At 36.6% G+C, this 27,422-nt stretch overlaps 1 protein-coding gene across 1 annotated transcript in view; it reads right to left on the bottom strand.

Annotated features, from left to right (window-relative positions):
* Positions 1-25,387, bottom strand: part of LOC128870454 (protein pangolin, isoforms A/H/I/S-like) — a 191,099-nt gene extending 165,712 nt beyond the window's left edge. The window contains exon 1 of the mRNA XM_054113120.1: positions 20,694-25,387. The gene's annotated coding sequence lies outside the window, so the exon portion shown is untranslated. The remainder of the gene's footprint in view (positions 1-20,693) is intronic.
* Between the last annotated feature and the right edge of the window lie 2,035 nt (positions 25,388-27,422).

The following is a 27,422-nucleotide window of genomic DNA, read 5'->3' as shown; positions in this document are numbered from 1 at the left end:
ACTTATAATGAAATAAAAAAAAATACTCACCTCGATTATTTATCTCGCTGCTTCCCCAAATGGAATGTCTCGCATTGGCGTCGCAGCCGACGAGGATGTCCTCTTTATTAAATGAAGATGAGTCCACCAAATGCCCCACTGCCTCAGGAGGTGCTGCATTTTCATGGGCCATGTATGCAGAAACCAAACAGTAGCAGCGGCTACTAGATGCTTCTACCTACATGGACTACTGTCACGTGTGGTGAGCTGAAATGAGAAGTCAGAAAGGCATTAATAGTATTCCTAACGAGGATACAAGCCCTAGGCTTACCTTCCGACTAGACATAAAAAAGATCATAGTGTCTGCTCTGGAGGCCCATGGTTTTAGACTGCCGATTTCAGGGCTGTAGGATCAGGCAGATATCTATGCATTCCTCCCTGAGGATGACACAGAGGTTATCGGTGGCTAAACTAGCGTGGCGAAGGGTAATTTGAGCTACCCTTAACATTTCTTTGTTAAAGGATGCTCACCTAAGCCTGTTTCATGGCCGAGCTTCGGGGATTTCGTAGAGCCGTGGCAGACAGCCGAAGCTCGCCGAGGTGATTTGCTACTTCAACTATTCCGTCCAGTTCGCCATCCGGAGCCCCACACGCGGGGAAGATCGTAAGTTTAGCCGTCCTGAGGCCAAAGCGTAGTTTGTTCTTCTTTTCCTCGAGTACCTTCAGGGACTCTTCGGAAATACAAAGTAACGCAAGCGGAAAAAATGCGACCGTACGGGTTAAAAGCTCGGTTGCGACTGATTGAGAGACTTTAGATAGTTAATTAGTTACCAATAACAGTGAATATTATATTGTTATGTAGGTGTATGCAAACAGTTCATACGTAAGTAATATGAAATAATTTTAAGCTTACACTGAGCTAGCTATAAGCTAACTATGTCATAAATCCGCTAATCTAATCTTACTGACTTGTGATTCGAGGCTACATATAAAATGAATGCTATAAAAATCATGCAAACATTAATCAATTGTTGACTTCATTTAATAGACTTGGATATAGTGTTTTCCAAGTAAATGTATTCACCAGGATGTATGTATATACTTAAACAAAATGCTGTAATCATAGCGATGTATTGGTGCATCAATAGACGAGGCTTAAACCATAGAGTAAGTAATCCCAAAGAGTCACAACCTCGAACAAAAATTATTTTGCATAGGAGGTGCCAGTACTGGCATGAAATTTGTTTAAATCTGAACCAGAAACATTTGGAATTAAGAGACTGATAATTGATAAATGAGTTTTATCTACAACTAGCTGGATTATTGGTGAGTGTAGAAAACATAGGACTCAATTATTAGACTTTTTTGTCCTAGTGCTTCTGCGAAAGCACTGCTCCTGAGCCGTTGAAAAGATTCGATGAACCAAGAAATGTTTCCGTATTGGATCGTATTTAATTCGAATTTCAACGCATCTTGGGTCGACTCCGTGGTAATATAAGAACTTACTTAGAAAGATACGCAAATCATTGTGCCAAGTAATAAAGGCGACCAATGATGACTTTGCACGTAAACACAAAGAGTAAACGCTCAATATAAACAGTTGGCAAAAATGAATGAATTTTGAAAAAAAAACTGGTATTCATAGCTTTTATATTTCTAATGAAATTAAATCTAAAATGAGGTTTAAACACGTTTTTTCTGAAGCATTTCTACAATCCAAATACGTCTATGTTTCGGACATTAAAACATTTTATTTGTGCCCGCGAAGAAGACACTACAAACCAGACAAGCAAATTCTGCGCCGAGCGCACAAAAAAATGTATATGTAAGCATAGATATGCTACAGCAAAAAAAACAGCAATTTGGTTTAAAAGTAAATTTCTAACTTCACGGCTACATATATTACTTATTTCGTACAGTTTTTGTTAATTGGATAATCCCATACGTGAAGATATATCTTAATTAAGTATTAAAGAATGGATTTTAAATTTTCAATAGTACGAAATTTCGCAGACGTAAACCTGTTTTAAGCTAAAGCCGGCTTTTGTTTACATTACATCATTAGTGTATGCTTCTACGCGCACTTGACATATAACACCGAAAACAATCACCATTCACCACGACTGTCGCCATTCTGTAGCGCATTTAGATGTCGGCACTTGCTATGACAAAAATTTACGGTTCACCAAATATTTTTGTCAAATCTTTGATCTATTAATAATATAAGACCGTCTAACTGTATAGAATGTTTAATGGTACTGTATGGTAGGTATAAAATGATCTACTCTATTGCGATATAAATATTCAAATAAACTCTTTTTTATATTTATTTAGGTACTAGCAACCCGCCCGGCTTCGCACGTGTATAAAATATATACCTTATGTCACTCACTGAAAAAATGATTAAAATCGATCCAGTAGTTTTGGCTTATTCATTACTGCCCGTGGCCCGCACGCGTTAAATTTGGAGTAAAACAATTCCCCTTTCTTTATAGCATAAAGATTTCCTGCTATCTGTGGAATATCTAAATTCATACCCTACACTTTAACATATTTACTTTTTGCATTTTTACATACATATGTATTTATTTTATTTTTACAACAATTAATATATTACAGAATGTGTTTATATACAACGTTCATAGCTTTCTTGTCATTAGACAATACAAACATGTTTTCTCTAGAGGTTACTCTTGAAAGAGCGACATACAGTTGGCCATGTGAAAAACAGTCAACACTCAAATCTAAGCCTGCAACGTTGAAGGTTTGACCCTGAGATTTATTAATGGTCATTGCAAAAGATGTCTTTACCGGAAATTGTGAGCGTTTAAATTGGAATGGTAGATCCGATGGTATCAGAGGGATTCGGGGAATCAATACATCTTCTCCGGTACCACATCCTCTGAGTATTGTGCACTCTATTATGAAAGTTTTCAGTGATTTTCCCAGCAAACGCGTGCCATTGCAAAGTTTAGGTGGATTTAGGTTTCTTAATAAAATAACAGGACAACCTATTTTCAGCTCCATTTTGTGAGGAGGGAGTCCAGACGGGTTCAAAGAATTTAGAAATTCTGTAGGAAAATGAACAGCTTCTTCCAAATCGAGAACAGTATCGACCGAGTAGTAAATTTTCGTCGGTGCATCAATCTTTGAAATAATCAAGTTATTTACTTTATCTACTTGTTCGTTAGTTGGTGACAGAATATCTCTTTCTTTAAACCAAGAAATTGTCTTATAAGTTAAGTTATCAATGTCAAGATAGACATTGTTGACTAACTCTTAGGTGTTGTCTATCAAAACACAATGGTTTTCTAGGTTAATTCTTCCCTCACTTTGTGTTAATTCTCCATTGCCAACTTTTAGCAGCATCTCTGGAAATAGCCTGTTCTCACGTGAAGAAGACGAAACCCTCATATTAGTTTTAAGCTCTAATTTATTGGCATACAACCAAAGGTGGGATCATTTAAGCGAAGCATTTATTTCGTCAGCACGTGTTACTCGAGTCACAACTGGTAGGATTTGACGGAAATCTCCTGAGAACAGAATTGTACAAGTTAAATTTTCATTTATTAATTTTTGTTTTTAAAAAATATTGCGGAGCGAACTCCGTCTTTTTTATTCGAGCCTTTAACTAGAACTAAAGCTTATAATATTTTCTTAATTCTAAGCATACCCAAAAAGCATAGCCAAATTGACGATGTCACCTGCTTTGCCGCGTGATATTGTTCCACGAATTTCGTTTTGAAATAGTTCGCACGGTAAATAAGCAGACATAGTAGCGTCAGCATAATTGCAATAAAAGCGGATGCGCGTGCAACGGGTCGCTTACAGCGTATGCAGCGTTAACTCCTCCCCACTTAAATTCGATTGTCCTCAATCGCCTTTAAAAATATGGCAGGTCATTTACACTCATCGTGGATGCGCGAATCGAGGTCGGGGGTTGAATGTTGGTTAGAATTATTGGTGTTACCGGGAGGTTCTTTGATTCGGTGATTTTCGTTGCTTTATTTGTTAAATTTGATGAAAATTTGCATAGACGTATCAGGAGGGCTGTGATGGCTATTATGACAATAAATGCTGTCATCGAGACTTCACCTACTATGGTTCCAAATCGTAGTGTTTTGATTTCATTCGTGTTATTCATATGTAATTCCTTTAGGCTTTCAAGAGTCAAAATATTTTCCCATTTTTCCTCTATTGGTGTTATTTGTAATGTCGCTGGAATTACCTTTAGTGGGGGAGCTTCAATGTTCCGAAATACTTTGTCCTTAATAATTATTGTGGTATTGCTGAACTTTATCAAATATGTTCCGGTAAGTTGTCTTTCTTTATTTTCCTGGCGGATGGTTCCATTAAAATCTTGTAGGAAATTTAGTCCGGGGTGGATTTCCTCGGTTTCTTGTATGTGTTGGCTGTTACTGTAGGTACATGTTGATGCTAAGCTTTTGATTATGTTTGGTATGCATGTATTATTACTTAAGTCTACTACTTGTTCTTTATTACAAATATTAATTTTATAATGCTTGATACATTGGTTTCTTAAACCGTACATTTTATTTTCTTGTCTTATAATTTCATAAAAAGGTAATTTCATAATTTTTCCTGATTTCTTTACAGGTTTCAATATATAATTATCAAAAGTAACATTTGTTGTTAATGGTATTTTCACCATATAGAGACTTATTGAATTCTTATAGATAGCATTGACTTTAGCGTATTCCACCGCTTCTTCTGCTGATGCAAATGGCATCTTTTCTTGTTCTAACTTCTCGATAGCTAATTTAATTTCTAGTTTGTTTAATAAAATAGAATTAATTATTGCATTTTTCGCCCATTGCATGGCGTACTTAATATTTATAACTTCTTCTTTGATTAGTCGTATCTTATTTTGAAAATGTATAGCGATTTCACTACTTAGATAACCATCTTTTTTAATTACATTATTTATATCATTAAATCTTTTAGTTAATTCATTCATTCGTTCATTTAGTTCTTGATTTATTAAAATTTGCTTATTGTTATTAATATTTAATTCATTCATATTTTTACCTAATTTTCGAAGTCATCGTGGTCTGGGGTACCAGCGATGTACTTCCATGCTGTTCCAATTATATTAATTGATCTTTTAGATTTATTGGTATTAAGAGGCTTTAGACTTTGTAGGATTTCGTTTGTTTGGTTTAATTCTTGTGATATGATGCGATAGAATAGATTCGTAATTGGGATATTTTTGTCAACGTACGTCTGCACTTGTTGTAGAAATTTTTCGTAGATGGTCAAGTCAATGATATGTACTATTTTAAAGGTTCCGTCCGCTATTTTTGTCTGTCCACTGTTTATGGTTACCAAATGTGACGACGTGTAGTCCAGTATTTGTAAGTCTGCTGCGACTTCGCAAAGGAATAGAATTCTGAAAAATTCGAAGCAATTGGTTTCTTAATTTCTTTTTTAATTTATGTCCTTCATGTTTTGATATGGCTTTTATGAATGGTTTTTCCAGATTGTGTTAAAACTGTGGTGTTTTTGTCTTGGGCAACTATTTCTTTTCTATATCTTGGGGTTAATTTATTGCCAAGTCTCTTGTTTATCCTGACATATATGGTTTCTCCTACAGCATATGCCTTGGGTGGTTCTTTATTTTTATTGTGGTAGTTCAGGTCTGCCTCTTGTTTGTCCTGTAATTTTTTTATCGTTTCCTGTCGGTCTTTTTCAAGTAAATTTGGATCACTACTAACCCTTCTGCCAAAGAATATTTCTACCGGTTTCTTTCCTGTTGTTGAGTGTACTGAAAAATTGTATTCTTTTACTGATTTTTCCAGGAGTTCATTAAATGTTCGGTGTGTCTTCTCTGTTTTGAGGCATCGTATAATTTCTTGGAGGGTAGAATGGAAGCGTTCAATTTGGCCATTTACACAGCTTGTGTACGGTGGTGTCCGGAAGATTTCAATGCCGAATTCATTTTCGATCATGAAATTTATGGAGGATGAATTGAACGATTTTTCATTGTCTATTATCAGTTTCTCGGGTACTAGGGAGAAAAGAATATCCCTCAAGGGTTGTCTAATGTCCTCAGTTGCTCTGGATTTAACTATTTTCGCAATTGCATACTTAGAAAACTTGTCTATGGCAGTAAAATTATTTTTTGTCAGTTAGAAAAATGTCTATGTGGACTAATTGACCCGGATATTGTGGAATAGGGGTGGCTTGAATTTCCTGTTTCCTAGGGTGGCGGTCATATTTGTTTTCTATGCATACTGTGCACTTTTTTATAATGTTATTTATTTTTTTAGTCATGGAGGGGAAATAGTATTTTTCTATTACTTGGATTTTGTTTTCTCTACAGTTTCTATGTGCTCGTCTGTGTGTTCGGATTATAATATCTTCTTGCAATTGTTTATCTGTAATATCTTCTACTTGTTTTTGTGTAAATCTGACTTTGCAATTGTTGAAATATTGTGGGTAAATGTCTTGTATTAGTCCCATTGTTCGTTCGTCTGTCTTTATACCGTTAATTACTGATGGGTTCAGATAGCGTTTGAGAAGTTGTATTATTTTGTTTGAATCGTAATATGGTTCGGTGATTATGTGCCTGTGGAAAGTGGGGAAAACAATTTTAAATTGGTACGTCGTGTTTGTTGTAAGAAAGATTTGATTTTTAAATACGTTGATTGGTGCATCAACGCTGTGGATTTAGTTGTGGGAAGAGCTCTCATCACTGTGTTGCGTTACCGTTAAGGAATTTAATTGTTCCGTTTGCGGAATTCTCGATAGAGCATCTGCGACGACGTTAGCCTTTCCTGGCTTATAATGCAGTTCGAAATTATACTCTTCGAGAATCGCCTTCCACCGTTTCATCTTACTATTATTATTTCTGTTGCTCAGAGCATAGGTGAGCGGTTGATGATCGGTGTAAATTTTTACCTTTGATCTACCGTATAAGAAATTTCTCAACGTGTTCCGAGACCAAATAATTGCCAGCATTTCACAGTACCGCACCTATTGCGAAATTAGACGCATCAGTTGTTAGCGTGAGTTCCTTTTCGCAATTCGGATAGGCTAATATCAAGTCCTCGGAGGTGAGGGCTGTTTTCAACTTATGAAATGCTTCGATTGCATCGGCGTTTAAGTTAATTTTAACTTTTGAGGATTGATTTTTGGACATTCGTCCTCCCTCCCCTCTTAAAAGGGATGTCAGGGGTTTAGCGAGCCTTGCATAATCACGTACAAAGCGACGGTAATACCCTGATAGACCTAAGAATGAGCGCAATTCTTTTAAAGTTTAAGGATACGGTATCCTTTTAATTGCATCAACCTTTGCCGGATTTGTTTTAACTCCTTCTGAAGAGATTATGAATCCTAAGAATTCGACGGATTTTTTGAAAAAATTACACTTATCAAGTTGCACTTTCATGTTCGCTCCTTGAAGCGTCTTGAAGATTGATTCTAGATGACGGATATGGTCGCTTTCAGTCTTGCTGAAAATGATTATATCGTCGATATAAACAAAACATATTTTGGCTATATGATCACGCAGTATATCATCAAGTGCCCTCTGAAAAATTGAAGGGGCATTTTTTAAGCCAAAAGGTAACCGAGTGAATTCGTATTTACCATTACTTATTGAAAAAGCTGTTTTTTCAATGTCTGATGCTTTAAGAGGGATCTGATGAAACCCACTCTTTAAGTCCAGCACGGAAAAGAACTGGTTTTCCCCAAGTTGCGTAAGGACATCGTTGATCTCTGGGATCGGGTATCTATCTGCGATAGTTTGCTCATTCAGCTTTCGGTAGTCAACAACAACTCTGTATTGCTTATTTCCTGCGGAATCGGGTTTTTTTGGCACAATCCATACGGGGGAATTGTACGGAGATCTAGACGGTCTTATTATGCCATCTTTTAACATTTCTTGAATTTGAGTTTCTACTTCCGATTTTAGGGAAGTTGGGTAAGAATAATAGCGGGTATATACTGGTGTATCGGTCTTAGTTCGAATTTCGCCTATTACTTTGGTTGTATAAGTGAGTTTTGTATCTGGTTCTGCGAAAAGATTTGGGAATTTATTTGCTAAATATGGTCATTTTTAATGCTGATTGTGTTGACGGTTTTTGAAATTAATTGTTTCATTTTAATTTTAATGGTGTTTCCTATAGTTATGAGGCTGTTTCTCGTATGAATAACAACTGCATTTAGTGCTCTAAGGCTATCGTTGCCGAGTATACCATGGAACGATTTCAAAGTTGGGAGTATACAAAATTTAAGGTTAATGTCCCTGAGATTAAAAAGATTAACGTATGTATGTTGGTGACCTTTACGTCTCTTGCTATTGACTTTGCATAGAAAACTTGTTCGTTAGGCATTGCCTTTTTTACAAAGTTCGGTTGAATGTAATTTTTTGTAGATCCGGTGTCTATTAATAGTTTGAGAATGTCTCCACTCTCCGTCTTGCACTGAATGTACGGTAGCGAAGAGTGCGTCAGCCTAAAAAATGTATGTTACTAGTGTCCAAATAGTCTTTGTCGTCATTGTCGGTGTTATATTGGAAATCGTCGGAATTGTTTTGGAAATCTTCGGGATCGTTTTGGTCAATGTAGTATTGCTCAGGTGGAGTTACCTGTTCTTCGTTATAGGTTTCTGATTCTATGTGAAAGTTTCTTTGCATTTTTTGTGGCGGTAGTGGATTGCCAGTTGTGGGTATTTTTCCCACAAATTCATTTGGTTTTGGTTTGTTCATATAGTTTATGTTATGCGTACGCATGGATGTATCAACATCCATAGGCTCTGGCCTCGGCTGTGGCTTGAGGAATGGTCGCGGCGGCGGATTGTTCATTTGTCTGAACTGCGGCAGATTGTTCATTTGCCTGAACTGCGGCGGATTACAAAATATGCTGCGTCTGTATGGACCGGAAAGGTTTGCGCGAGGCTGTGGTAAATATGCCAATTCGGGGTAGAATTCTCTATTTTGTCGCGGCGGCGGCATATTAAACTTCCTTGGTGGAAGTGGAGGACGAGGATCATGCATCCTTCTACTTTGGCCGCTCATAGCATAATGAGACCGATAGTTCTGGTTTTCCAATTTCAAGCAGAGATGGAGTGCCTGAGGAAGGTCTGCCGGTTCTCTTATACCGAGCAGTCTCGGCAAATCGCCTTTTAAGCCTCGAATGAAAGTATCGAGAGCTTTGTCTCTGTACGTTCGAGTTAAGAGATGCATTGATTCTGGACCGGCGTCGATGCATCCAATTTTATTTAATATGAGCGACAGGTGAGAATATACCTGTTGGTAGAACTCTTGGATGGTGAGGTTACCCTGCACCAAAGAGGTCATCTGGTACTCAAGGGTACCTAAATCGCGTTTGTCCGCGTAGTGAAGGGTGAGACATTTTGAAATGGCCTTCCACTCCAAAGGGGTATTGTACGACTCGAGGGCAATGTCTGCATTACCCACGATCTTGTTTCGTACTACATTAAGTATGCCATAATATTTGGGGCTTAATCTTTGGGGCTCGTAGATCTGAAGAACGCGATCTACGCTTTTCTTCCAGGAGTTAAACTCTCCTGGTTGCCCTGAGAATTCTCTAATGCATCGGACAACGTCCGGGATTTTGTCTAGATCCGAGACATTATTCGAATGTCTTGGATCTATGGTAACGTCAGAGATGTCGAAAAAGTTGGAATTTGGATTCAGCGCGGCCTGTACGATGTTTCTTCCCTCTCGTTGAAAGATATTACTAACCACTCTGGTCACTACATCCGTCAACTATGCCATATTTATTTCTGGGGTGTTAGGGATCTTAGGGTCAGGAGGTGATGTTGTATTTGTGTTTAAAACTGCGGGCCTGATTAAATTGTTGGGGTTAGACATTTTCCACTTTTACTAATTTTCACTTATTAATATTACTTTCCAATTATTAGTATTAATTTTTAATTATTAATATTTTATTAATATTCAATTTTCCTTCTAAATTTCTTTTGATAATATGAAATATTCTTTAGTATTCGATTTCCTTTCCTAAATTTTCTTTTGTATATATTTATTTAACTTTCTTAATATTCAAATCTTTTAGTGGATTTTAATATATTTGACTTTCTTTACTATACGACTCCCTTTTGGGTAGATTTAATATTTTATTTCAATTTCGGTCTTTTAGTTTCCTTGAATAAATTTAATAATATATTTTTTTTTTTATTTAATTCTCTTTAATTTTATTTTGATAATCTTAACTTTATTGCTTACAATATGCGTCGTATCATTTTACTTCCTTTTTGCAGTCGCTGTTTTAGTTGCTACTGCTACTGGGGGGCTTCATTTACTGTTCCGTTTTCCTTGACCGGCTTTTCGCGTTGTTCCACGTTGGCACTTCAGCTTTTTGTATTTTATTCTAAGGTGTCTGGCCACGATCACTAGTTAATCTAGTTAAACGTCACTGTTTAAAGTTTTTTTTCCTTTATTGTTTAGAAACTTTTCTTTAGCGCGTACTAACTTTCGATTGAACTTCGAACGAACGCGAACTTTTAAACCAGTCCCTGCTCGGGCGCCAGTTAAATTTTCATTTATTAATTTTTGTTTTTAAAAAATATTGCGGAGCGAACTCCGTCTTTTTTATTCGAGCCTTTAACTAGAACTAAAGCTTATAATATTTTCTTAATTCTAAGCATACCCAAAAAGCATAGCCAAATTGACGATGTCACCTGCTTTGCTGCGTGATACTGTTCCAGGAATTTCGTTTTGAAATAGTTCGCACGGTAAATAAGCAAACATAGTAGCGTCAGCATAATTGCAATAAAAGCGGATGCGCGTGCAACGGGTCGCTTACAGCGTATGCAGCGTTAACTTACATCCACCCATAGGTGAATTTTTGTTGCGCAAATCGCGCATTGTCCTATCTAGTGCTTCCACAGACGTCTTGTTTGACATGGTAGCTTCGTCCCAGGCTATTAATGAGCAGCCACGCATCAATTTTACTGTATTGCTCTGTTTAGAAACACTACAGACGCTGTTATCATCATCGGTGGCGATTTTCAGCGGGAGCTTGATTGTAGAGTGTGCGGTTCGGCCTCCTTCCAAAAGAGTTGCGGCAATGCCGGATGACGAAAACAGCTAACGCAATTTTTCCCGTAGATCTCAATTACTAATAACTGATGTAATATCTTGAAAAATATTATTTTCAATTATATGCTTTAAAGAGCCATATATGTACATAGATTTGTTGAAATCGCTTCGAAAATAAGCTATTAGTTGTCGTAAAAAGTAAATGACAAAAAATGTTATTGTATGGAATCGATAGCAAACTTAACGCGCCCCGAATCAATAAAAACTATTCAAAAACTGTATTTTAATTATGTGCGATTTACTAATATAGAACCTGAAAATAGCGTTTTATTTCGCTGTAAAATTGTATGTACATATAATTACATGGAATTCAGTACATACATATGTACATACGTCCGAAATGAAATAATGCGAGCGATTCGTAAATACATACATACATACGTCACCATACGATGTAATTCAACATTAATGAGGTGTGGTGAGATTATCGCTTAACGCCTGTTGCTTCATTCGGTTGACAGCGAACAAACACACAAACAGCTTTTTTTGGAAAAAGAGCTGCTTTTGTTTAAACAATTTTGGTTAAATAACAAATAAATCAATTTTTTTTTTTTTGATGCAGAACGAAAGTAAATATTTCAAAGTTAAACTTCAAGAAAGTTTCATTTTAATTGGTTGATTCGTTTATGATTTATGGCCGTGAAAACAAAAAATTTATGTTTTTTTGCCACATTTTGACCGATTGCCACGCCCCCTTTATATATTTCTTCACATTATATTGATATAAACCTTCCTCTTCAATCAATCTATCTTTAAAAAAAACCGCATCAAAATCCATTGCGTAGTTTTAAAGATTTAAGCATTCAAGGGGGCATAGGGACAGAAAAAGCGACTTTGTTTTATAATATGTAGTGATATAAAGAGAAACAATTATAAATACTTGCTACACTTAAAACTAAAGCACTGGATGTCAGGGCCGTCGACTAGACAAAAGAAATTAATATACTTAGTTAATAATATTTAGTACAGAAAGACATATTAATAAGTGTATTCAGGACCGTAAAGAGCATATCCGGGCCCCGTGGGAAAATTGCAAATGCCGCCCTTAACACTTATATCTAATTCATATAAATACGTATAATCTCGAACCCGGGGCCCTCTGAGAACTTCGGGCCCGGGGTAAAAAGTCTCCGAAAATCGCACCCTCCGGAGCCTTATAGTTTTTAAGTAATTTAATGTGAATATGTTTAATTTCTGTAAGTTAGCGAAAAGTTGGTGTTGCCGTACACCTGAAATAAAAACGAAGTTCGTATGCAGAGATGTTCAGTGGAGGGTTGATTGTAAAACTGCAGTATTTTTTGCTGTAATTTAAAATTAAGAAATATTTTTGAAAATAAAAACATACCACTCATCGAAACTTAAAAACAATGATATTAAGCGTATCACAAAAAGTAATAAAGTAATTAAAAGCCAAAAATTACGGTTTATAAGTGTATTGTATTGCTTCGATCAGTTTTACAAACGGGTCCTTATGCCTTTCTTAACAGATTTTCTCCACAAAAATTCAACTACCATGTCTGCAAAACAAATAGGGTAGTCGTAGTTGTCTTTATTAAGAAACTCGTTTCCCTAAAAAAAAATAACCCACATCAGTCCAACTCCGGCTACGCAATCCACAGTATTTTTGCGTAGAACTTCTTTTCGCGTGGGCGGCCTTCGGTCGCGCTATAAAAAATAGCCCTTATCAGTCCAACTCCGGCTACGCAATCCACAGTATTTTTGCGTAGAACTTCTTTTCGCGTGGGCGGCCTTCGGTCGCGCTATAAAAAATAGCCCTTATCAGTCCAACTCCGGCTACGCAATCCACAGTATTTTTGCGTAGAATTCCATTTCGCGTGGGCGGCCTTCGGCCGTGCTTCAACAAAAATAACCCTTATCAGTCCAACTTCGGCTACACAATCCACAGTCTTTTTTTCGTAGAATTTGAATTGCGCCAAAAATGCCTTTTGACTATGGTGATCTTCATAATTATCGTTTTTGTCGCGCTTTTTACGCGCACCTTCTCCAAAATTTTCGCATTCATTACTTCTAACGTAGGTATTGAATCTCGTATGTTCACAGCTATTACGAAGTTCTCGAAAGATTTTGACAAACTCGACAGTAGAATCCACACTAATAATTCGTCGCCTACTGTGATTCTCATTTCTGACAGCTTATCTACAATTTGTGAACATTTACCTTAATGTTGCGACGCACTTTCAAGATCTACCATTCCAAAATTTGTGAGCTTTTTGAACAGTGAAACTTTGCTTTGACTTGGTCCAAATTAAAAAGGATATCTTTTCATGTTTGATGTGACACATCTGTGTAGATTTTATGTTTAGGGTAATAAAAGCCAAAGCCTTTCCATCTTTCATTTCCTATTTAAGCACGTCAGAGATTTTCATATCGTCACTCTCCGTCGATTGACCGCTAGCCATCGTCCAAAGTTCTCCATTGACGATCAACCTACTCATCTGTATAGATCAGAAATCGTAATTTCTTTCGTCAATTTGGTATACGGTGTGCATACTGAGATCGTTCTTATGTTATAACACAATTTAAATTCCTTACTTTAGAGTTATGAACCCATAACCTAACAGGGCCGAATATCAAACGAAACGTGTTACTTCAAAGGGTTATTATAAACGACTAGCTATAAAAATATGTAACAAAAGGAATATAGGCAAATTCAAAAATTCAAATATTCGGATTGTATTTGCATTGCTTACTATGTTAGCTACTTTTTTAATACACACTTTAATAAAATTATTTAAATAAATAATAATAAATAATTTTAAACAAAAAAAATTAGGTTTAAATTTTTGAGTATTAAAATTAAAATCTATAATATTGGCCAATCGGGCACATGCATCAGAGGATGATGCATTTAGATTTGTTAGTTCTAAGACTATGTCGAGATATGAGTTTCGAAAATATAGGTGAACTCAGTGCAGTTAATGTCGTCATTCATGACTTTGTAAGCAAAAATCTATGAGAAATTAATTTATCTATAAGATAATCGCTCTAGGCTTAGTCTGCCGATATATAGTAATTTGGAGAACAATTTTTTAATCATTCACATTCAAAACGGATCAGGTAATTTTTTTTTTTTCGTTTTTGTTTGGGCTTCGTATTCGTTCCATATTAACGAGCAATATTGGAGTTAAGTTCTCACCTAGGCAATATACAGCCATTTCAATATTTAAGAATCTTTGAAGCTATCATTACTAGTGTTTCTTCTAATGAAACAGATCATTGCGAATGCTTTCCAGATAACGAAATCAATATGATTGGAAAATAATAGCTTGGCGCCAAAAATAAGACCCAGAACGTTTATTTCGTAACGGGAAATTTAAAAATAATGATCACGTAGGTAACCTTAATATTTGTATAACTTAAAAATAGTTAACAAAAGTATGTTTGTACAATATCTTAAACCAAAGATATCATAATTCAAATTCAATTCAATTTTCTACGCTTTTAAGGTAAAATACAAAATATTTACATGTATACATATTTAAAGAAAAACCAGCACCCAGTTTTCAATAGAATTACATGTATGTATGCAAAATATATTCAGCAAAGTGTGACAGAATTTGACAGTGGAGACATACTATAATGCATATACATATTTACACAAGATGAATTATAAATAGAAGCCGAAAAGAAAATAAGAGTATCTGTGAAAATTCTAAAAAAAAACTTCAATTAAAACCTTAATTTAAATTATTTCGCTTCAACTGAGTTTATTTTTTATTTTTTTATAAATATATACATCGCTTTTCCATTTACACTATTTTCGTTAATTATATTTGGCGGCTTATTTCTGGTAGCCATTTCGTTATCAGCTGTTCATCAGCCAAGGGAGGCGCAGTACCGCCAAGTACTCAAACGAGTTCACGGGCCCTGTCATATAAAATGAAAGAGTTTTGCCTTTTACGGCATAGGTGCATAGATGAGCGCTGTAAAAATGTGCATTATATTATAACTTTAGCCAGTAACTCTAAAACCGAAAAAAACACTAATTGGGTATTTTTGAAACAAATTTCGAAGTTCCGCACTACATATAGTATGCATATCTTCTTATATATTATATAAAAATGGAGACGTTTTTTTGTGTGCGTTAGTCGCCGATTCACGCCTTAACGCATTCACTGATTTCAATCAAACTTTCACAGATCATTGGTATTGGTCCATAGATGGTTTATGTGAAGTTTTAAAGAAGTCGGTTTAAGTATGCGTACATTGTGTAAGTGTGAAAAATACAATATTTGCGTGTTTCCCTTATACGGACATTACGTATACAGAATGAGAATACACGCAAATGAAGAGAATATACACAGACATGAATAACATTGTTTCGATGGCGAGTGACGTATGCGACTGTATTATTCGTAATGACATAGTTGTCATCTCTTTTCTTGCCTTTTTATGCATGCGTGACACGGCATCAAAGCACATTGCTTTTTTTTAAACTGGAAAAATATTTTGAGCTTCATTTGAACGTTTTATGATTTAGATAAAATAAAAATTCGAGGTTGAATTAGTTTTAAAGGTGACACACAGATGGCGCTATTTATCACTTTATCGCGTTGTCAATACTGAATATATATTCATGACAAAGCCTCATCCCTAGGCTTTGTTTATCAGTATCTGTCATTTCGCTGAAGTATAAACAACGCAGTGTTTTCGTGCTCCGAGTATGTCAACTTTCGTGCCGTCGAAACGCAATTTGCGGGAAGCTTTGCTTTTCTGCTTCAATTTGAAAAAAAATACAGCCCAATCCCGTGAATTGCTGCAGGAGGCCTACCCAGACCATACTCCGTCGATTTCAACATGTGAGTACTGGTTTCGACGATTCAAAAGTGGTGATTTTCACACCGAAGACAAGGAGCGTCTTGGCCAGCCCAAAAAGTTCGAGGACGCGGAATTGGGGAAATTGGTAAACGAGGACTCGTACCAAACCCAAGAAGAGCTTGCTGAATCATTGGGCGTTGATAAATCAACCGTTTGCAAGCGTCTAAAAGCGATGGGAATGATCCAAAAGCAAGGACATTGGGTTCCGTACGAGTTGAAGCTGCGCGACGTCGAACGGCGACTTTTTACGTGCGAATTGCTGATCGAGCGACAAAATCGGAAGGGTTTTTTGCATCGGGTGGTGACTGGCGACGAAAAATGGATCCACTACGATAACCCAAAACGCAAAAAATCATGGGGTTTGCCCGGCCACGCATCAACGTCGACGGCCAAGCAGAATATTCACGGCAAGAAAATCATGCTCTGCATTTGGTGGGATCAGGTCGGCGTCGTATATTTTGAGCTGCTCCAACCGGGCGAAACAATCACGGGGGATCGTTACCGACTGCAATTGATGCGTTTAAGCCGGGCATTGAAAGAAAAACGGCCGGAAACGGTAAAAAGGCACGACAAGGTTATTTTGCAACATGACAACGCTCGGCCGCATGTTGCTCAACCTGTCAAAAAATACCTTGGAACGCTTGGCTGGGAAGTGTTACCCCACCCGCCGTATAGTCCAGACATAGCTCCCTCCGATTATCATTTGTTCCGGCATATGAGTCTCGATTTGGCGGACCAGCGGTTCTCCTCGTACGAGGCTACCAAAATATGGGTTGAGTCATGGATAGCCAAGCAGCGGCCAGAATTTTGGAGAAACGGCATCCGGAAATTGCCCGAAAGATGGGCGAAAGTTGTAGCTAGCGATGGCCAATACTTCGAATAAAATATTTTGTACCGTTTTTTCACAATAAAGCCCCAAATCTTCGAAAAAAACCTTTAAAACTAATTCAACGTCCATATTTGATTCCATTAATAACCATAAGCCTGTATTTTTCGAAGTTCAAAGTTTTTGGACAAATATTGAAACGTTTACTTAAATTAAATGTTAAATATATATATATATAAATGCGCAAATGCAAAAGTTTAGATGGATTTAAAATATACGAAATTATTCAGCGGTTGAATCCATACATTTTTTGAAATCCATCAATATGGATCGACAGTCGCCATAAATGTTCTTTTAAAAAATAAAATGTGTTAATTTGATGGTAGCTCGAGTATTAAGATCAGGTTTCTATTAGTATAATCATGGGTTTGCGTAATTTTTTTGTGGTGAAAGGCTAAAACCAAGAAAAGAAAACGCGAAAGCCGACGAGCCAAATGTAAAAAATAAATCCTCCTATATGCTCGAAAAAGTTATGCCAACACTTTTTTCATGCATTTAGGTAGACAATTTTATATGGGCAAACGTACGTTTACGAGATAAATGCCTAGAAGCAGGTATAACTAAAATAGCGCTCTCAGGGATTTCTGTTACAATACTTCCGTAAATTTCATGCTCCAAGTGTTCGAGCATTGGTATGGCGCTGAAGACAAATGTTCAAGGATATAATACAAAAATGCATATATACTTGATTTCACATAGTAAAATTATAATTGTTAAAAGAGAACAAGTTTGTGTTAGGTAATAATTAAATAATGCAACCTTATGTGCTGCTTTGACGAGTGGAAAAAACAAAATAAATAATTATATATGAATGTGTGTTTAAAAGAGTTGGATTATTTTGAGAGTGTAAGCAGTTTCAAAGCCAAAGAATAGTTGCAAGATTAAAAAATACCTGAAACACATTTTCATTTAACAACTAAAATAGCAAATATGAGCAAAATATGTACTTTCTTCAATTTTCTTCTGTTGCCAACTTTCTGAAAAACGTGAATTCACCGCGATGCGATACAGAAACAAAAAGACAGCGACAGCGCGCAGAGGGTTTTGAGCAATAATATAAATTTATATCAAACAACGCATTAAATAGTCATTTTAGTATACTTTTGGTGTTTACTTATTCAAGTAAATGCATGTATTAGTTTTTCTTTAAGAAATTTCTCTAAAATTTGCAACTTTTTTTTTATGATTCAAAAGATTACTTTATTTTTGCCAAAGAGCAACCTTGCGTACAGAAAATTGTGTTGTACTTAAAACTTCGCCACTATAAACTTGGTCCTTATAAAGGACTTTCACCACAGTTTGTTTACTGGATATACTGAGGTTAACATAATCAGCTGTATCAAAACCATTCGGTGAGTGGTCAACAATTTTAAAGTGCGTTTTTCATTGTTGTTTTTGTTTTTTGGGAAAAAATTTATAAAAATAAAATATATTGTACGTAAAATTTTAATAATCAGTGAAAATAAAAAAACGGTGATTTCGTTGTTGTTGTTAGCGATTGTAATGCACATTGTGAGTTTTTCATGTTTTTTTGATTAAATTCATTACTTTTCAATTATTTTGTTTTAACTTATTTGAAATCAACTTATGCGGCCAAAAGAATTAGAAATTTAATTTCAACAATAGAAAAAAGAAAATTATATTACTTACATTTTCATCGCTTAATTTTAGAAATGCCACGTCCGCGAAGAAATGATATTGGTCGTCGGTCGCGTAGAACGCAAAATAGATAAAATGAAAAATCAATCACAAGAAGGGCGAGAAATTCAAAACCAAAATCAAAGGGAACGTATGGCCAGATCACGCTCAGGCCATCCACCTGAAGAACGTATACAACGTATTGAGCAAGATAGATTAAAACAAACACAATAAACAAAGCACAAGGACAATCGCTGGAATTATGCGGAATTGACTTAGAATATCCATGCTTCTCCCACGGACAATTATATGAGTATGTATCATGTTCACGTGTAGGAAAGCCATCAGTTCTGTTTATGTATACCACAACTCAGGGCAAAACAAAAAATGTAGTTTACGAAAAGACTTTGCGTTAGTTTAAGTTTAAAATTAACATTAATTTTATATTGTAAAAAAAGAATAAATACACATAGAGTGAATTTAAATCGAGTGTTCATTACTCATTTCTAATTTTGATATGCCTAGCGAAGCAGACAGAGGGTCCGCTAGTACGTATATACAAACAATAAAAATAAAAAGAATCAGTAACTAACTAAGATTCAAATGAAATTTTCAAAAATATTAAAAGACAAAAATAATGAAAGCAGAAGCCATAATTATAAAGATATTAATTATATAATATATGACATACAAAGTGAAATAATTTCAAATAAATTTCAAATAAATGATAAGAAGTGGGCAACAGAAACAAGTTTGTAAAACAAGAAACCCTTTAACAAAGATAATTTTTTTATAGCTTAGAAAAAAAAAATCTTGTCAAATATCACTAATCAAAATACCAGTATTCACCCCCTGACTTAAAAAATCACTGTCACCCGATGCATCCTCGAACCCACCTATTCTTTACTTTTGACATTTTCTTGCTGAAAAAACCGTAGTACAGTCTAATTTATCAGCATAAAACATCAAACTTGAATATTTACCTCCTTGATTTTAATTTTTCTCTCTGTTTTGAATATAAATTCCGGCCTAATACTTTCGACTTTCGATTGTTTTTTTTTTATTTGGTACACTAGTCTCGAACATATGTTCACGGTTTTAGCAATATATGTAGCAGGTTGTTTAGGTAGGTAGGTTGTTTCCGTGTTCGGCAATTTTCTGCTATTGAAAAAAATGGATCAAAGAAGTTGCATTACTTTTCAAAACGTCAAAAAATGGAATTAAATGCTTAAAACACTTGAAATGTTGACACTGGCATACAGTGAAAGTACTATGATTCAAAAAAATGTTTACAAGTGGCACAAGCTTTTCACAGAAGGTCGAGAAGATGCGAATGACGACGCTCGCTCTGGACACCCTAGCACACCAACAACCGAAGAAAATATTGAGAAAGTGAAGAAAATTTTTATGGATGAGGATATCGGCATATCGGTTGGCTCATGGCATGCAATCTTTTCGGAAATTTTGGGCATGAAGCATGTGGCAGCGAAGTGCATTCCAAAATTACTAAATTTTGACCAAAATCAACCCAGAAGTTGTTGAATGACGTCAACGATGGCAAAGATTTGCTTTAAAGGGCCATAACTGGTAACGAATCATGGGTATATGGTTATGACATCGAAATCAAAGCCCAGTGGAAGAGTCCAGAAGAGCCAAAAGTCGATAGCAGAAAATCGTCGAACACATAAAACACTTGTTTTATTTATCCATCTCACAAACAAACTTAACATGCTATATTGCTAAAACCGTGAACATATCTTCGAGACGAGTGTAGCAACATAAAAAAATAATGATCGAAAGTCGAATGTACGTAGCCCGCGAAATTTGAAACTTTCACCTTATTTTCTGAAAACACCTCGTATATCGCTTCATTAACGTAAAAACGAATTGTTTTCTCCAGTTATTTTTGATTTCGATCAGCCCAGGGATTCGAAATTCTGCCAAGTACTCAAACGAGTTCCTAAGCGCGTTCTCACATAAGTTTATAGAATTTCGCTCTAAGCATCCATGCCCAAGATTGGTAAAATACAAGATTGCGTCTCCGAATTCGCTGAGACATCAATACTTAAGAAAATACAAACAACAGAAAGTGCCAAACACAACAAAATTTTACACGCACACACTTTCTTGTCACATCGTCATCCGCATAAAAACGCAAAAAAACTGCATTTAAAGGCTTTATATTTATTTGTGCTTTCACAATTTAGCACGCGGCATTTGATTTTCATTAGTTTATACACATACCTAATTTCTCTTCCTTTTGCTTGTTTCGTTTATTTGTTTTGTATTATTATAGTTCATGACGTCAGCCGGTTCTCAAAATCGCGAAAAATAAAGTATTGATTTTCGAAATCCGACACCTTTTGTTTCTGTAGACCGTGATGCATGTTGTACATATGTAGGTATGTCCATTGTTCAGAGGCAATGAAGCAACATGGACAGCGACCGTGGTGATTTTTTGATAAGTCTGTAGATTTTACATCTAAATGTGGATGGTTATTGATTATTATTTTATTAAAATTTATGTTTATTATTTTATTAAAAACTAGAACAAGATCAGAAAAAGTTGATCTACTGGGCAGGAAACTATGTTGTCAGTTGAAAAATAAACTTGCTCACGTGAATGAATTACTTTAATTGAATAAAAGAATGGAATACTTCATCCATAGTACATTTTTTAACAGTAAGTACGAGTATATAGCTGCGGACATTATCACGGTTACCTATTTGTAGATAGGCTCATACACATGCATTAATATCAAAATTTCTGATGATTTCTAACGATAGAAAGGTTAAACCTAAAAGTGGCGTAGGGTCATGCCTTACATAAGCCCTCTCAAAGCAACCTGCAAATAGATCACAAGAGTCCTGAGTATTGCTTAAACTAACACTGTCATACTCCACACTGGTTGGAAAACCATTTGGTTTTCGTTTAGAGGTAATAAAATGGCAAAAACTTTTGGGATTAGACTTAAGTTTTATTTCCACAGAAACCGTATACTGTTATTATAATATATACCGAGATTTCTTGTCTGTCAAATATTTTTTGAAATACACCTAGTACATCCTTCACAAGAAATTTTTAAATCATTTCACGCATTTATAAGGTACAGAATTTCACCATTCTTGTTTAAAATGGAGTTACACTGTCTGAAATAAGGCGAAAGCGGAATACGAACCACTAATATATCGATACCTGACTTGGGATTGGTTGGCGCCGATTTACACAGGGAAACATTTGGAAGGAAAACATTTTGTTCGGGGGAGGACGGCCGCGGAAGAGAGAAGGGATTTGGTCTCCCTTACTGGCGCCACGCTTTGCGCTTCTTATTAGTATTTCCAATCTTAAAGTTGGCTGGAAAACAATTTTTTACAGATGCTTTATTCGTTTTCTTCTTTTATGGGAGAAAGTTCTGAGTTCTGTGTTGGTTTTCAACCTAATGGTAAAAATGAACGATGACAAACATCAGAACTGCTTGGTACGTATGACTTAAAAAACATACGGGACATGTTTATGTAGAATACTAAATTTTTTTCTATTTCTAGATACTTAGGTTTATTTTCAATTAAGTATTTATTTATGAAGAATTTTTAATTTAATTTTTTTTTTACTCAAGTACAACCATTTATATACAGCGCACGCTCGATAAGGTGAACTAATTCCAACCAAGGCAGTTCACGTCAACAAGAGTGTTCACGTTTGGAATGCTCAAAAAGACTTAGTAAATATATTTTTTCACATTTAAATTCTACATTCTACTCTTATTTTCGTTACATCTTAATCGAAAATAAAGTCATGCGATGGTTTAATTTAAAAAAATCAGTCATATTTTTTTGTATCTTCTGTTTTTCTAAAACTTGAAGCACAGCTTTCTCCCTTAACCGTCTTAGAACACTCATATCATTTTGATCGACGTCTTCATGACCAGCCCATATTAACGCCTTGTTGAAAATTTCAACTGCTTCAGTCGGCTTAATTTTCTCCAGTTGCTCAGATACGCTATCATCATCGGACTCGTCCTCTTGTAGATGATCGTCGTCTGCATTGCCCTCCTCGATATCTTCGTTCCATTCACGAATGGCTGGTAATGTGAATTCAATCTGAAATTTTTAATAAAACAAAGTGTTTTCAATAACCCACATACATATCTTTGAGCATATCTGCGAACACGAATGAAACTCAGGATTTAAACTACTATAAGGAGATCAACGGTATTGCTCATCAAGGTGCGAAGTTCAGCTTCCCATTGTTCTTTCAAAACCGCCAACGGAACATAATCTTCAGGATCATCATTGTTTACAGCAAAATTTAAGATACTGTTCCAGCACTTAGCTAATGCTGCTTCACCAACACGAAACCAAGCCGTATCCAAAAGGATTTTAGCTGTTTTTAAGTTAATTTTTTCAACGACTCGAGCAAATCAGACTTTGTCGCTGCTATTGAAGCTAGAAGGCTGTTTCTGTACTGCAACTTAGTGATTTTTACTGCATTCTGATCCATCGGTTGAATGAGGGGAGTAACGTTTGGTGACATAAACATTGCCGAAATTTGCCCATTCTCCGTTGTCAGTTCAGTTTCATTTGGGTGAGAAGGAGCGTTGTGGATTAGGAGGAGAGCTTTAATTGGTAAGGCTTTCTCGTTTAAAAATGATGTAACCTTAAAAAACAACCAGTTAACCTTAAAAATCGGACAAAACTTGAAAGGAATATTTACCCGTGGAACAAATGACTCATGAAACCATTGCTTGAAAATAGCCGACGTCATCCAGGCAGACTTCGAGCACTTATAGTCAGTGAGACACTGAAACCTTTTTAAAGCAACGTGGATTCTTCGCCCTTCCAATTACCAAAAGCTGAAGCTTGTGGGATCCAGTGGCGTTTGAACAGCATAAAAACGTGATTCGCTTCTTCTCGGACTTTACCCCTGGGGCTCTCTTCTCCAAACTTGACGCGTACGTTTGCTCTGGCAAAAGTCTCCAGAATAACCCCGACTCATCAGCATTATATAACTGATCATTGCACAACTCCAATTCGGCCATTTTATCTTAAAGTTTTTCTTTAAACGGATCCACTAGCTGTGGTTGAGAAGACAGTTTTTTGCCTGATATTTTTTTTTTTTTTTTAATTTTTCATGCAGTTTTTTTGCCTTTCCCTTCAACATTAGAGTACTTACTCGCCAGTTTTTATCTCGCATTCGGATAAACCAACGATAAAGAGCTCTCTCCATTTTAGGCAACTCTGAAGCACGCAGTGTTTTTCTATTTCCAGGTCCACAATACGTGTTGTTTACGCATTTTAAAATCCCTTGATTTTTCGCTTTAATGTTACAAATTGTTGATTTATTTATATTTCTTTGCTAAAATCGTCACAGATGAGTTTTTTTTTAAAAAGCCGAGAATTTTTGTCTTTTATTTTAATGTCAAGCACACGGGTTTTTTTAGAACTCATTTTCAACAGAAAACATAAGACAAAACACTTTTTCCAAAACCAAACCGCGACTGAAATATTTTACTCCTTACATGCAATTACGAATAAAATGCCTGCTTCATAATTAGAATTACTTGAGATCAATGTAAGCTACATTCAAATAATTGTAACGTTTATTGTTCATGCTATAGAGTTTTTTGGATTTGTTCACGTTTTAGAGTAGTCAATGCAGAAAAATGTCTGTTCACGCTTGGGGGGGTTCCCGCTTTAGAGCGTTCACGTTGTCGAGCGTGCGCTATAAATATATGTAAATAAAAAAAAATAAGAAATGATTTATTATTTAACCAGTCCTGTTAGCATTTTGCATAGAAATATTTAAGAAACTATTGACGAACGTTCTCCGCTTTACATGTTAACGGGTTGTAGAATATATCTGCACCAAAAGATGATAAAGAAGTAAACTTCAAAAACAAAGAATGTTGCCGAAAATATTTTCGCCCGAGTGGCTACGAATGAAGCATCAAAAGTATCATATTTCCAGTGTCACCCTTCTAGATGTCTCCGTGTGTAAATCGGTACTTGACAATAAATTATTACTACTAGCATCTCCCGAGGTCGAAAATTCACCCAATAAGAATTCTCACTGTAAATAATAGGTTTTATTCAATTTCTATTGAATTATACAATGCGATAAAATATGTAATTTTTTTTCAAACGATCCATACAAATAGTTTTAAGGTTTTGAATTTTCCGCTGATTCATTTAATTTGTAAACACAATATGAGATTTAAATTTGTAGTGTAGGTGCCACGCCTCCTTTTCAAATAATTATTGCTTTCCGGCTTAAGTAAGGTATTCGTAATTAATGTAACTGTATGAAATTTGAGCACCTTAGCATAAGGCTGGCGAAATTCCTCCACTGAACCCTCCCCGAGGGTGCCGGCTGGAAATAAGTACCACAGTTGTCCTAATTTTAGGAGGTACTTTGCTAATTTAAGGGTACTATGATTAGTGTTCGATACTCTTCAATAGTACAGCATTATTCAAAATATTTTTAACGTGGTCGGTGCTGAAGGGCTGGATTAAGGTGTGATGCGACTCCTGCCGAGAATCTGTCAGGCTGGGGTTCTTATCGTTAATAACCAAGTCTCGAACGGAGCTTACGGATACCTGGCGTGCTCCATAATAACTAGCCTTACCCATGTAGTTCGGAGCTATGCACGTGCGGACAACTTTTCTCCGACACTCGTGGGTCTAAAATGCTCAGACCTAATAATAAAACTAACAAAAAAAGGAGATCGGTCTTCCTCCTAACAGACCGACAGGAACAACCAGTTCCGCTATACGAGCACCGGTCGCACCGACCTCAAAAAAAAACCCCATACATCGGCTTAATAAGTCGTTCAAAACAAATAGTGACAGCAAGACCGAAAGTCAAACCAGTAACTACACCACCAACAGTACTGGACACAGGTCCAAGCACAAGTAGAAGTGCACAAGCCCGGCAGTCAACTGTGATTCAACCCCCAAAAACGGTTCCGACCGAAAGCACAGCTACTGCTAGCTCCGGTACTGAAGGATGGCCACTCGTGAGGGTGGTAGACCCAGCGAAAGCGAGCTACCAGGATCGCAGAAACGCTGCAAGACTTCTAAGGAGGGTGAACGAAACCCAGCCAAAAGAAAACGAGTTCACACATAAGTTGACGGATTCGATTGAAAGAGCGAAAGCAATCATTCCTGACTTCAACCCCGATTTTAAACCAGCACAATCCGCTCCAAAACATCAACGGTCCTTGGAGGAAACTAAGCCAAACGCAAAAAGGTACAAAACCATTGGCTTGACGACCAGAAAATCCTTTGCGGGGATTGCAAAAGACCGCATTATTATATGAGTTCCGGATGAAAACCATCCTGAAGTTATGACCCCCAAAACCCAATGGAAATAGGTTGAGGCCGAGCTGGCATCAAGGCCAGATACAAATAGTAGCGTGTGACGATGAGAGATCGGTTCAACTTTACAAAGAGGCCATCTCAAAAGTCGGCGAGGTGTACCCGAATGCCAAGCTGGTCGTCGTGGACAGGAAGGATATTCCGTCCGGCCGCGAGCAAGGGTCTGGTTACCTTCAGCAGTCGAAGACCCGGAAGATATAATAAAGCTCACTCGGGTCTCTAATCCAGACATCCCAGCGCAGGAGTGGAGATATTGCAAAACACAGCGCAGAAGAATCGAGAGACCACAAGCGCGCTACTATGCAGGCTACTACTCCTGACTGAAAACTCAATTGAACCGTTAGCGAAATGCGATGGCCCATTGAGATACGGTTTTGTAAGAATACAACTTCACATTTACTGATACGGAGGCAATAGAGTTCCTCACTACTAAGGGTTACACAAAGCCCATGAATGAAGCAGAACCAATGAGGGAAGATGAACGTCCCACCGAAGAAGAATACGCCTCTTTAGGCTCAGAAATAGACTTAAAGAGGATGTACTTCGAACGGGAGAGTAAGTATTCAATACAACAGCGTAAGTATTCTGAAAGGGAACTTTTATGCGAAAATAAAGAAGATCCAGACATAACGCTAACAGCTGGTGCATCTCCTACAGATAAATCTACACCATTGTAATAAAGCCTGCCTTGCCCTCCTGGATCGTCTGGCAGAAGATCAGCCAGCTGTAGTTCTCATCCAGAAACCTTGGGTACGAAATGGCGAAATCTGCAACTTGAGGACCTCAGGTTACAAGTTATATAAAAACAATTGAGAAGGCATTAAAAGGACATGTATAATTGCAACAACACAACTTAATATATTTATGATTCAAAATTTCAGTAACACACATACTACGACGGTTAGTTGGGAAGTGAGCGGAAGCAACATCTGGCTAACCTCGTTTTATTTTGCCGGTGACGACACAGGTCCACGCCTGTCACCGCTGATAAGAACACTTGTGGAAGACTGCATCGCACACAATCGTGAATTAGTCCTAGGAGGCTACGCCAATGCCCACCATACCGTATAGGGGAGCTCGGATACCAACGAACATGGTGAGTCTCTCTTTAATTATATTATATGTAGAAAGCTTTTTGTGTGCAGCAAAGGCAATGAACGGGAACTTAAGGAAAGACTTCCTCCTTCCCTCAATATCACTATTGAAAATAGAGAACCACTGAATGAACACATACAAATGCTTACGGAGGTTTGTAGAACTGCGCTAAATAAGGCATGCCTTATAAAGGGTTTTTCAATTGGCGCGGGTCAATTTCGGCGCCCTGTGGCAGCCATTTTGTTTTGGTGACATCCGTCAAATTTTTGTTTATTATTCAGTTGTTTATGCCAAATTGGCATGGCAAGTTACACGATTGAACAGCACGTTCAAATGATAAGACTTTATTATCAAAATGAGTGTTCATTAACGCAAACGTTGCGCGCATTGCGCCCATTTTTCGGTAGACGTGGTGGCCCTTCCAATTTCTTATGGCCCATATTGAACCATATGGACCTAGACGACATGCGGTTCCAGCAGGACGGCGCTACGTGTCAGACA

Source organism: Anastrepha ludens, chromosome X, assembly GCF_028408465.1.
Source record: "Anastrepha ludens isolate Willacy chromosome X, idAnaLude1.1, whole genome shotgun sequence".
In the NCBI taxonomy this organism is placed as follows: domain Eukaryota; kingdom Metazoa; phylum Arthropoda; class Insecta; order Diptera; family Tephritidae; genus Anastrepha; species Anastrepha ludens.
This window is presented reverse-complemented; position numbering and strand designations above follow the sequence as displayed.